General features: G+C 33.8%; 1 long non-coding RNA gene across 1 annotated transcript; it reads left to right on the top strand.

Annotated features, from left to right (window-relative positions):
- Positions 1–4,458: 4,458 nt before the first annotated feature.
- On the top strand, positions 4,459–6,183 carry LOC128671992 (uncharacterized). The gene is made up of 3 exons (XR_008404892.1): positions 4,459–4,565; positions 4,924–5,100; positions 5,617–6,183. It is a non-coding gene; the product is annotated as an uncharacterized LOC128671992 (long non-coding RNA).
- Positions 6,184–13,110: the final 6,927 nt, after the last annotated feature.

Genomic DNA, 13,110 nt, shown 5'->3' with positions numbered 1-13,110 from the left:
AAATTAGTAGTAGTACGAAAAACTTAAAACGTCGTCCGGTGTGCCCGCGCCTTAAAAAAACCTTTAAGATATCAGGTAAAACAGAAGATTAGAATCGAAATATATTTATGTTTAAGGACGCTGACGGCGGTGTGTAAAGGTTAACGATTCCTATCAATTAAGGTTATGGGTTGTCCCGTCACCGAAGGGACCCCCGCTGGGTTAGGATTTCGCACCTGTCCTGTTTGGTCTCAGTTTTAGTCGGCGGTGTCGGCACCCAAAAACAGGTGCATTTTGATCGGTCTTCGGCTAGGGTGCACATGATTTTGATGGCAGATAAGGATAAATTTGAATTTAGGTTCAGAATAAGATATATATAGATACATTTTGTGAAATAGAAATTTATAAATTATTGTCAATAGGTATTTAAATTAATATTAAATTACTTTCGTAATATAGCATGCATTGAACTAAGGCACTAAGTATATATGATATAATTACAAAATAATGACATAAAACATTAAATGTATCTTGCTTCCATTTTTATCTTAGACGGCATAAGAGGCTCTACGTAATATAATTGTCCCTGAAAATTCCATAGCGTGGTTATAATATTATCACAACCATACATTTTATTTATTAATATGATAATTTTAATAGAAAGTGCCAGTGTCCTACTGCGCTAGAGTGGAACAAATCGAGGATCTTATAGACTTCATCCGAAAAACAATTCATTTCTTTATCACGCAAAATAAATATTGGTTTCTAAAAAACGCATCAAAAGTCCCTCACCTGTCGTCTTTTCTGAACTTTTAATATTTTATATTTTTTTATAAATAAATTGCAGAGTCCTTGCTAGGGAGCGTTAGCTCGTAAAAGTAGCCGAGGTGATTTGGTAGCTTGAAATCCCGAAACATACAAATGATATAGGTATATATACATTACATTGCAATCTTGTAATTTTTATATATTTAAAGATATTGTCTCATAGATAAATATGAACACGTATACGAACAGCTCTAACTACGACGAAGTATCATTCTTAGAACTCTTTCTCTAAGCGTCGGCACCCAAGATCCTACATATTGTTCTCCAGTTCGCACGGTCTTTGGCATTCCTGGTGGACAGACCATTTGACACTACACACCTTTGACGATATCTTAGGTTTTCCATATTTCTATCAAAACTAGGTGAGAACGCCATATTTGTTCCCTACGTAATTTGTCGGTCTACGCAAGACGTGGCCGTACAAGAACCATTATTGACTTAATTTTAGAGTGTTGCTAATTTTCATATTGCTCCACAGTGTTGCCGAAAGATTTGCCAAACTTTGGCGGACCCGATATATATTGCTGGTTATTAATTGCGGTAAATATAAGCATTCATACTAACCACACAATGATTTTAGTTCGGCGACAGTGTGGAGCTGGTATAAATATTAATACCAATAGTACAAATGCCAAATTCTCATCTCGCTTTTAGTTTCTGGATCCATTAGCATTCATAGCTCGCTTTCCTAAAATAGGTAAATTCGGTTTCTGAGAACAAATACAATTATCTTGAGCCAAATGAAAACGTAACTGTCACAGGAGAGTCTCTTGTTTAGTGTCTCTTCATTAAGCTTGAGTGTTTACTTAAATTAAGACACCGAGTGAAATGGAATCGAATCTACTTGGGAGCACTTGATTACTATGCTATTTTAATTATGCCGCGCAACGTACATACTTAATGATTTTGCACGTTGATGTTTGTTGATTAATATTATTACGTTATTAATCACAGATGCTTTTAGCAAATTCTTCTGCTTTCAGTGCCATCTTCATTGAAGGTCGGCAATCATCAATGCGATCTGTATCTTTGAAATGGCTGCTCGGAACAAAGGTGGCATACTTTTGAACCATTGGCGTGGGTTTCTCAGTCACGAATTTTTTCTTCGTCCAGGCCTCCTTCTGCCTTGGATCTTACCATGTATGGTAAGTTGAAGAAGCAAATATTATTTGTTTCACTCTCAGCAAATAACTTAATTCAAAGGTAAATGTTACTGTTTTCGATGTAAAGGACTGGACTGACGTCCTTTGTGGCGTATCTTGTAGTCACCATGCTTGTTCCATTCCGGGAAATCGTTGTATTTGTGATCAACATGTCAAGATTGATTTTTTACTTATTTCCTAAATCTGGTTTTAACAAAAATGTTATCACGCAAGATGTTCTAAACCTACATAATCATATATTATTCGAAGTATGAAAAATTCATATCACTTTTTAAAACTCGCTCCTATAATTTTCACCTTATAACACTCACCAAGTGTGGATTAAGAAAAGTTTACAATTTCAATTAAGCCTCTTTTTTAGTTGAGTTTCAAAAGTTTTGCGTAACTTTGCCGCTAAAACTTTGCCTCCACTCATAGTTGCGGTAAGGTCTGTGCTAACTCTTCAAAGCTTTGATGAATTCTGTAACAGATTTGTGCTTAATCTTTCTTATGAATTAATCATATTTTTTGTGATGTGTGGTCGCTTTTCTAATTGATTTTTATACGACATAAATGTATTTTATAAAAACCATAGGCAGCAGTAAAAAAATATATTGCATATTGCAGTAAAAAAATTCAAAATACTTTATTCAATTTAGCATGTTATAATTACTTATTGATATCAAAAATTTACCCAGATAATGCACAACTAAACTGAATAAATAAATACAGAGTACAATGTTTCACTACCTATGCCATTTTAAGAAAGGCACAAAGACCATCAACATTTACTAACAACATAAATATATGACAAAGATATATTTTTATTTTTATTAATTTGAAGTTTTTACAACTCGTAAAGATATAAAATAGTTTTAATAATATAACCAAGTAATATACTTAAACGGTCCTCGGAAAACCGTACTTCTAAAGAATGCAAGATATTGGAAACCCATAGTATCGAAAAAAGTTAATAAGACGTCGGATAACTTTGAACATTGTTCTCATTTCGCTTGCATCCTCAGCCGATTATTTAATAAGCTGTTACACTTTTAGAATATTTCTGGGTATTACTGAATTAATTTTATACAAATCCATTACATACATGTTTCTTATGCATGTCTAATCTGTAATATTCTATAATCTTATGAGTCCTATTCAAATAAATATTAAAAATAATATAAACATTAAATACAATTTAAATAAATATTTCACAAAATAATTAACGATATACATACATCGAATATTTTACAACCAATATCAAAAAGTTAATTTATTAAAACTATAAATTAAACGTCAAAAATTGCTGAAACAGCAGCGCCATAAATATCGGTGGTACTAAATTCGGTTCTGGTTTTATGCACTAATTTAGTGTTCAGACCCGGTGGCAGTCGCACCACTGTTTTGTCAGAGTACCGCCTGTATTGAGCACAGTGGTCGAATGCATAGAGTTAGATTTCTAAATAAATACCTATATTTTATTAATACCTATATGTAACATAAAAAACTAACATCATCTTCTCGTCATTCATCATCATCTTCCATTTTATGCATACAAGAAAGTGAAACGTGTATTATAAATACACTAGAAGAAGTGGGACAGAATGCCAACGTCATGTTTTGTCACATAAAGTGTATCAGATTTTATATAAGCAGTCTATAGATGCGATGCGATGCAGCGATGTATTAGGTAGCCGTGATAAATATTTTATCTCATGTGGCTACTATACGACAAACATGTGATTCTTTAGTTTTTTCTGCATTTTTTATAAATCATATAATATAACCAGTTATATTATAGTGTAAACGCTGCAATATCTAAACTTTTCAATAATATTTATAGTTTTGGAATAAGATGTTCCTATTATTAGATTAAGATTTACTGCATTGTTCTAGAACTAGCTGATTTTCGGACCACTTTTAAACCATAGTACCTGTCGACTGGATTTGGCACAATGGGCGACTGCGGTTACGTTGGAGCTAGTGCGATAGAAATAGGTTTGGAACATAGAATTTAATTTTGTTCCAAATCTACATGTTATCTAAAAATATGAATCTAAATAATTCTATTGCAATGAAATTTATGGTTACACTTATCTATTATGCCTGAAAATAACCATAACAATTAGTGTAAAAACTTTCCGAATGATTTCTAGTAAGAAAATTTGCAAATATTAAAACTGAGTCATAGAGTTTATGTTACTTATATACGAGTACATAAATATGATTTAGCAAAACCAAGTTTTGCCGCAATAACATTACAAAACCAGAATTAAAAACACCAGAGCAATGTGCGAGTTTTAAAGCGAAATTGTGCAGGTTCCAGTTTGAATCCTAAGATTTGAGCACTTCTCACCCCGAATGAATTATTTCCACAAATGAAATGTTGCAATTTTCCGCAGAAGAGTGAAATTTCTCACGCTTGAATTATGTCAACCGTTCAGTGCCGAGCAAAAATTGTTCAAACATTTAATAAGTACTGCTTAGTACGACGAGTGGAAATAGTTGACCTACATAAAGCGACGCGGAATGGATTTAGAAAACTTAATCTTTGAGTTTTATTTATTTTAGTATCGGTTCGCTGAAATTAGCAGACTGAAAGACAGTTTCTTGAAGGTAGTCGCTTTGTGTTTTATTTATAAAATATATTGGATATAAAAGGTTTATATTTAAGAGAAATTTCAAGTTGGATGCCGTCCTCTGTAAAGATTATCTCTGAAAACAAAATGATTAATTTATAATTTTAATTAACATTAGTGTAGTGTGCTTAAGCGCGTATTATTGTGCCATTTAGTGAACTTAAGCGTAATGAAGATTTTTTCATAAAATGTACCTTGTATGTATCAAAGAATTGTACCTATGTAAAAAGGTAAAGTATTACAAAAATAGAATGATGAACAAGAAGAAGAAATTATGTAATATTTCGCCCGCGATTCGCTAATGTACATATCTAAATATTTCTGCGCTATTTCAGCCAACTTACAAAACAACGGACTCATTACATACCCAGTGGGCAATGTTTCGTATAATTCAAAAGTATGGCTGAAAATAACACAAAATCTAGCGTATTTTCCGCCGCTCGCGGCGACGGAAGCGCGGACGCTGGCTGTCCGTCCGTGACACTTCCGGGAGATGGCAACAAATGGACTCGGTAAATATAGTACTTGGCTGATTTATTCATTTGAAACTATTTTCTTATTTATTTATAAAAATAGCCCCCCGTGTCGCATCTGTCTCTCTATACTCAAAAATTAAACTCAAAAATTACTGCACGGATTTTTGTACAGTTTGCACCAATATATAGTGTCTTTCCAGATTAAGGTTAAAATGTACAATTTATTATAGATTTGCCGGTGCTAAGCTAGGTTAGGCCACTAGTTTTATTTAAAAGTATGTATTTAATTTAGTTTCGATATGATTGGAAGCTTTTATTAAATTTGTTTAGTTAGTGTAGATCAATTCTTGAAATAATTTAAACCTACATCACAACCTATTGGGCTGAAATTTGGAAAATTAATTATATTTTTTCCAGGATATAGACTTCTAATAATTGTAGTTCATTCAAATATGTCAATTTAATGTAGTGATCAAGTTTCCCGTTTTAGATATTTTCTTTTCTTCTAGACTAATACACAGAATATAACTTATTTCTCTTTTCCATTTTCAGTGAGAAAATTGCAAAATTGTCTATTATTTAGATATCACGAGTACAGTCGACTACATGTCCAGTTATCAACGAAAGTTGTTTAAATAAATTTGGATAGCTTGATGTGCTGTTAAGCGGTGTTGATCCAATAGTTGAGGAGCTCGCCTGTGATCGAAAGATCTCAGGTACGAATTCACCTCAGGTCACATGAGTTTATATACCAATCTGACTCGTATATAATAGACCATTCCTAACTGCAGGTGATGGAAAATATTACGAGGAAACTTGCAATATAGTAATCTCAATCAGCTAGCGTGTGAAATGGGGAAGGCAATGGCAAAACACTCCATTTAAGTGCCAAGAAAATCATTGAATTTGTTTCCTTCCACTCAATGACCAGCACCCTAGGCTATGAGGAAAACGACTGTAAAAATGTGCTGTCGACTGTACCCTGACACGTCCTGGTCGATGATTAACGATAGCCGAGCTCAGACGCACGTGACGTCACTGGAGTAACGCTCAAATAATGTCCGGATTAAACTGACTGCGGCCCTGAGGTTTCCAGGCTTTTATATTATTTGGGATTCCACCGTAACTCCAACCCCAACTAATATTCATATATAAATATATAGATAAATATAAATAAATAAATAAATAAATAAATATATTAGGACAAATCACACAGATTGAGCTAGCCCCAAGGTAAGTTCGAAACTTGTGTTATGGGATACTAACTCAACGATACTATATTTTATAACAAATACATATATAGATAAACATCCAAGACCCGGGCCAATCAGAAAAAGATCATTTTCCATCAGGACCCGACCAGGGATCGAACCCGGGACCTCACGGTTCAGAGGCAAGCAGTTTACCACTGCGCCACCGGGGTCGACGATATAGATATAAAATAATAAGTAGTAGAAATGCACAAGAGTGAGTTTATTTGTAAACTATCTGTCAGCTCCCTGAGGATTTTTCGGTTTGTTTCTCAACTGTCACGCGAGCCCAGAGTCAGATTATTAAGTATTCACGTTATATCTAATCAATTATTTTCGCGTTCATAATAATAATGAGTACCGAGTAGGTAATTCATATACTCTTATACATATTCAGGTGAAAAAAGCCGCGAACAAAGCTAGTAGTATGATTAGGTAGTATAAAGTTAACCGAAGGCTCATAGTAACCATAAAACGATGTCGTGGACTCGTGGCTAAGAAAGTGGAACGGGCTACACTATTTTCTATGGAATTGATTGATTAATAAAAAAAAAGATAAACTAAATAAAACTACATTCAAACCAACTAATTAACATGTAAACTAATGCCAAACAGTAGTTCGGATCAAATATCTTTTTTTAAGTCATTTTGGCAAGGGGCTGGGCACCTCTCTTAATTTAGAATGCTGGGTAATGACGTCGACCGCCATTTTGTAGAACAAGCTTGTTTTTAACGTTTTAATGAAAGCCATAAAATTCTTTATTTATTCATTATAGCACAACGGTATTGAAGTCGCTAACTTTGACTGTTCATTAATGATTTTTGGAGATGAACATTTTCTCTATAGCCTTTTTAATGAGCAAACAAAAGTAATTTTAAATTTTACTTTTCCTTGTGAAAACAATTAGTTATCGTTGCAATATTAAAAAAAAATATAACTTTATAATCAAGATACATTAATGCAATAGGTGCCGTAAATGATATTTGATTCTCGCCCGAGTAGGACCAATCCAGTAGGACCAATACTACCGTGGAAGTCAATGGGGCAAATTTGTAAAAAAAAAAAAACAAAACAAAAGCGTAGCGGACAAATAAATGTCAAAATTCTGGCGGCCATAAGTGTTGCGGAACAAGAGCCTAACGGCTGGACCCCAATAGCTGAGTAGCAATGTTAGCATTCCAAAGGAGCCGGACGTAATGCAGACGTGAAACTATATCCGAATTTTTAAAATGTTAAGGTTTATTATTCAAGCGAACTCTAGGCTTCAAGGTATCGCAGCCACGAATGTAAATAAGAGCGCGCTCAGATGAGAGAGAAAGAGAGAGAAACTAATATATCCAGGTTTGTTTAACAGTATCATATAGATCCTTGCTTTTAATGAAGTTTGCACACAAGGGGATTATGCCTGCAACGATGGAAAATAAATATTTCGTTTTATTCTCTAGGGACGGTGGTTGGTGGTTGTTTTTTATAGCATAATGATGTTTTGTCTATTCAAACAATATCAAAAATGGTCTAAAATATAGCGTTTAGTAATTTTCTTGTTTTGGTAATTTTATTTTTGAATATTCTTTCTGATGTTGGAAAAAAATTGTGTCTTGGACGATTTTTTCGACGAGACTTCTACGATTACAGAAATTTGGATATTACATAGAAATACCATCCTAAGCGTTTGAAGTTTGTAAACTTATTAATAATAACATAAAGGTAATATTGTTATTTGAATTCATATGTGTTTTTTCTTGAAATATTAGGAACACATCAGTAGGTAACAGTTACCATTTTATAATCTAAATTACACCTAAAAACTGGACAACAATACTTCTATTTCATACACGATATTAAAGAGTAACCAGAAAAAAATGTAACCCATTTCTTTCAAATCAATCAATTCTCCTTCAAAAGCCAATTCAAAAGCAAGTACATAGTATTGGCTCACATTCGATCTCAATTCATCCCAAACGATATTGCAGTTTCACTCTTCCCTATTCCCCGGAATTAGATTCATTTGTGCCTTCAGATTAGCTCCCAACGAAATGTTGCAACTATCTACCCAAATGCCCAATATTCCTGATAATAGCCATCGTTAGAGCCTTTTGGGCCGTACTTTTTCAAGTCATCGAGTCAATCGTTTATCACGGCTTGTTGTGTGAAGTTTTCTAGAACAAGAGAGCAGTGGAGTTGATTTTACAAGCTTTTTGTCTTTCATTTTATTGGTGATCATAATCTTGTTGTATATGCTCCACTGCATGTAAACATCATGTTTTTTTTTTTCACCATTTCGGTCCATTCCAAAAATATACTGAATACATTTCATCAATACCTATTTCGACTTCATTTATGTGAAATATATGTGTGTATTTAAATTTATATTCGCTTACCCATTCCATCACTTTAATACCTATATTTCCCTGAAATCTCTCTCAATAATCAACCACCGAAAATGATGTTGATTCTATTCAATACAAGATATACGACTCCACATTTTTTATGTTTGTATTTAGGGGAGTATTTTGGACGTCAGCCTCATTAGCTGAGGTAACTGGTCCAAAATTTGCCAAAGTCATTTCCTTAGTCGATTACTTAAAGAATATTGTGATTTTCCGTTAGTTGTGGCGTGTGGTTCCGCCTTAGAATATGACTTTATAAAATTATGCTCTCGTGGATGTCATGCGAGGAGACTAAGGGCACATAGCGTGGCAAGGCATGGTAAAGGCTTCTTACCGGGTTAGTTTCACGTCATTGCGTTAAATACTATTTAAACATTAGTATTAGTATGGTTAATATTCAAATGCATAAATATGCATTTAATAATTTCTGGTACATGTATTTCTTTAAAGATTTACATTACTTACCTATTAATTTAACTAAACAAATGATTGCATGCCGTTTAAATAATAATACACGGAAAATAGATAAATTCTGTTATACAAACCATTGTCTATCTCCATATCTGCTTCGTATAGAATATTATCAATTTGATAGTTCACGTGAGGTCCTAGGATCGATATCCGTAACTATTTTCTGTGAAGCACAAACGACAGGGCTCGTTACTGCAAAGACGTTCTTATTGGATTAATTAGTTCTAAGGAAGCCGCCGCCATACTTTCCTAGCCAGTATATCCCTGCCAACTTGCAGAGAACCCTTATTGTTCGAGACGCCTCACACTTCCATGTATATTTTAACTTGGCTGGGTAACGAAGACTTCGCAAGTTGTCTGTTGTTTAGTAATCCTTTAACAATGTTAGGAGGAAAGTATTCAGAGCGCTCTACAGTTTCTACTTTGTATAGTACCTATGAATAGTTAATTAAGAATTAATTTAATATTAGTGCACAGTTATTGTAAAATTAGCTGGCGAATATCCAAATATTTCGAACCTGCAATTTTTACGTGTCCTATACAAATCGACGGAACCGCTGATTTCCTTCAGTGTGGATAATCGAAAATTTATTGAGCATGTGATTTTTTTTTTATTATTTAATTAATAAAAAAATAGTAAAATCGTAATGCTTTTTGCAGCTGGATTATCGGTTCAATTCAAAGCTTATCATACCGTTATTTTACTCGAAACAGTCCCCCTTCTGTCCCATAGCTGCCCTGAATACGGCTACTTACTTCTTCTTCTTAGACACTAGTGACACTGCAGGCTACTTACTGATATAAATTAATATATTTAGTCTGCTATTTCGACTCGAAAAGAAGAAGAAAATTTGGCTGATGCATTTTAAATTCCGGCTGTTATATATTCATTCACGTGTGAAAAGAAGATTTAATTTGGTTGATGTATATTCGTGTGTCAAGGTCAGGGCGTGTAAGAATAGCAATTAGGCTGCCTGCACGTGTGCGTCCAATGTGTGAAACATTTCGCACGCATCATGTCATGACGACGCCTTTGTCGGCGTCTCATCGGTGCCATAGATCACCGATAGTACAGACGCATTAGATTATGGCAGGAGCATACCCATAACACATGAAAAACTATTATGGTTGACAGAGCAGCACTTTTTTATGTAAGTGGAGTTGATTCCAGTTTACCTCAAAGCTTATCTATGGCCAAATTCGAATATCCTTGTATCCTTGGCCAGCATCGACATAAATATGTTGTGGAAAGATCATTATGAAACAAAATGTTGCTAATGTTATGTTCAGAATACATACATGTTTTTTAAAACATTAATGTTATTTTAAGCTTAAATAATAAAAATAACTCAAAATCAGTTACTGGGGTTAACATTGACGAACCTGTTAAGTGCTACATAATTGAAATACACAATATTACTTACAATAGACATAACTGACCTGAAATAATTTTTATCTGGTGGTTAAGAATTACGTGAATATTCTTAGGCTTTCAAACAGTTATCCTTTCTGATCTATCAAATCAACTATGGTCTATGACATGATGGAACAAGCTGACACATGCACATTAGTCATTAAGGGACAAAGTCGCGCTTGACCGCAAAAACACATGGCTCGGGTCCTGCCTGCGATCTGAGCAAAAACGTGGCAAAGAGTACATATCACTGGCACACTGGGGGTTCCGTACAATCCCCACATATCTGAATATTTACGCTCTACGAGAAACACGCATTTTAGAGTTCTTGTAGTGCATTCTCCACCTACTTAGTGGCAATGAAATATTGATTAGCTACTTGTTTGTTCACTGTAGTTGTTGTTTATGAATAAAACAGGAGTCTCGAAAGGGACTGAGAAGATTGTATTCTTTGTAAAGTATTTTCCGTATAAGATTTTAAAAGAAGTTATTTCCTGGTTTTAATATTATTATAAATTGTTGACACTAAAAGTGATAAAAATTGCAAATAAAAAAATATTAAATTCTGGCCGAAATATCCATTGGAGACTAATAAAACTAAATAATTTTAACTATTTATATTTAACTGTAACTAAATATTTACATTTTATAACAGATCTCTAACAACAATAACACACAAACACAGTCAAAGGACGATCAATTTTTGGCAAGCATAATGATCTCCGGAACGATCGGTCTACTTTCCCGTTTGGTCTATTTTGAAAATTTGGTATATTTTTCTAAACTGTACTGTCGTCGATCACAAGCGGTATATACCTAGATATGACCCAGAAAGTCAACTTAGTGTATTATCGTTCTGAACTATAACCTGAGGGGGAGGGACAGCCAACCATTTTGACTTTGACTGACCCCCAAAATGTCCACTATGATAGTTTCCTGAAAATATATCTGTCAGTGCCCTTTTCTATCTACATATTATCTGATAGACTATTATTCGACAAATAAAACTATGTACCTATTATTCTCCAAGAAATAAAAATACTTTGAAGATAGCCGTAGAAAACTGGCCAAGGCTCCGAGAAAAAGCTAGTCAATAACTTTTCCAGCAGTCATAAATATTCAAACCATTCTAGCCAAGCAAAGAGGTTATGAAACCAAAACAAAAATAAGAGATTACTCGGTAGAAACGAACAAAATTGGAAAATAATATTCTTATTAAGATCATCGTATCTTAAATTGAAAGAAGCGGACTTGCCGCGGGCGCTATCCTTCATCAAACCCGATTTAATTCTTAAAATCTTTTCCAATTTCAGTCTAAAACCATCGCAGGGTTCTTGATTGGAAATTTTGTACATATTTACTGTGAAACATCGTCTGCTATCAATGAGAAAGATTGCGTAAAATAACGCAATGCTTTGATCGATTTATTTAGTTGAAATGGTTTAGGTATTGTGCATTATTATGGACGGATAATTATTATTAAAAGTATATATATATTATAATATTTAAAAATATTAACTTGAGGTCGACTGGCAATAGATTTAGGTACCGTTTAGTAGTTCTTAGTTTGACTATTCGAATTAAGTTTAAACGGTCACTGGATCATAATAACAACCAGAATACTGTCATCAAATATGCCATCTGTTATCAGAACAAGACAAATAAATGTGAAGAGATTGTAAAAAGTAATTAGCGTCATCTTCGTGGCGGTAAACCAACTGTCACTGATTGTTATCGCCTTTTTATTGTCCATCCATATGGTGGGCCGTTGGTGACGAAAAAACAATGCGTTTATTGCTCACGATCTCAACAACTGTGCTAAGTACATAAACATGCATGATTTTAAGGTATTTTGTAAATTTAATGTCTATATCTGTGTTTTATTATTTAGTTAAATAATTTTTAAATTATACAATTATTAGCCCTGCCATCATAAGGCAAAAGCATATAAGTAAAAAGTCCCATAAAATGATGATAATAAGAGTGGGTTTCATCAACCAACTTTGACATGATATTGTTGAAACGTCAACTTTGGCGTTAACTTTAACATGCGCAGAAATTTTGTTATTTTGTCTAAACGTCAGCGGCGCGCCGGTTATATTTACCGTGACATTTGACAACACGGCCTCAGATATAATAGGTGTTCTTTGATTTAATTCAGTCAAATAATATTTTATGTTCCTACCTTACCTCTAAATTCTTTCGGTTACATTCTATGTTAATGATTCCACTGTGAGCCAAATATTTTGAACATCTTGTCTCCAATTTAGGTGCCGACATACCTTCGTCGTGCCCTCTGAGAGAATGTATTAGGAATACTTTTTAGTGTTCGACATCTCCCATTGATAAACTCTTTTCGTTTTGACTTGCCCACAATAATTACTTTGAACGTGAAAATGTCTTTAATAAATCCCGAAGTTACATAACAGGTCATATTTTTTTAAGTAAAAGAGTATGATATCTATATAATCTGCAATGGAGCATCTGATTTACTTTATATACAAAACCTGAAAATATTAT

This window comes from Plodia interpunctella, chromosome 8 (genome assembly GCF_027563975.2).
Source record: "Plodia interpunctella isolate USDA-ARS_2022_Savannah chromosome 8, ilPloInte3.2, whole genome shotgun sequence".
NCBI lineage: Eukaryota > Metazoa > Arthropoda > Insecta > Lepidoptera > Pyralidae > Plodia > Plodia interpunctella.
This window is presented reverse-complemented; position numbering and strand designations above follow the sequence as displayed.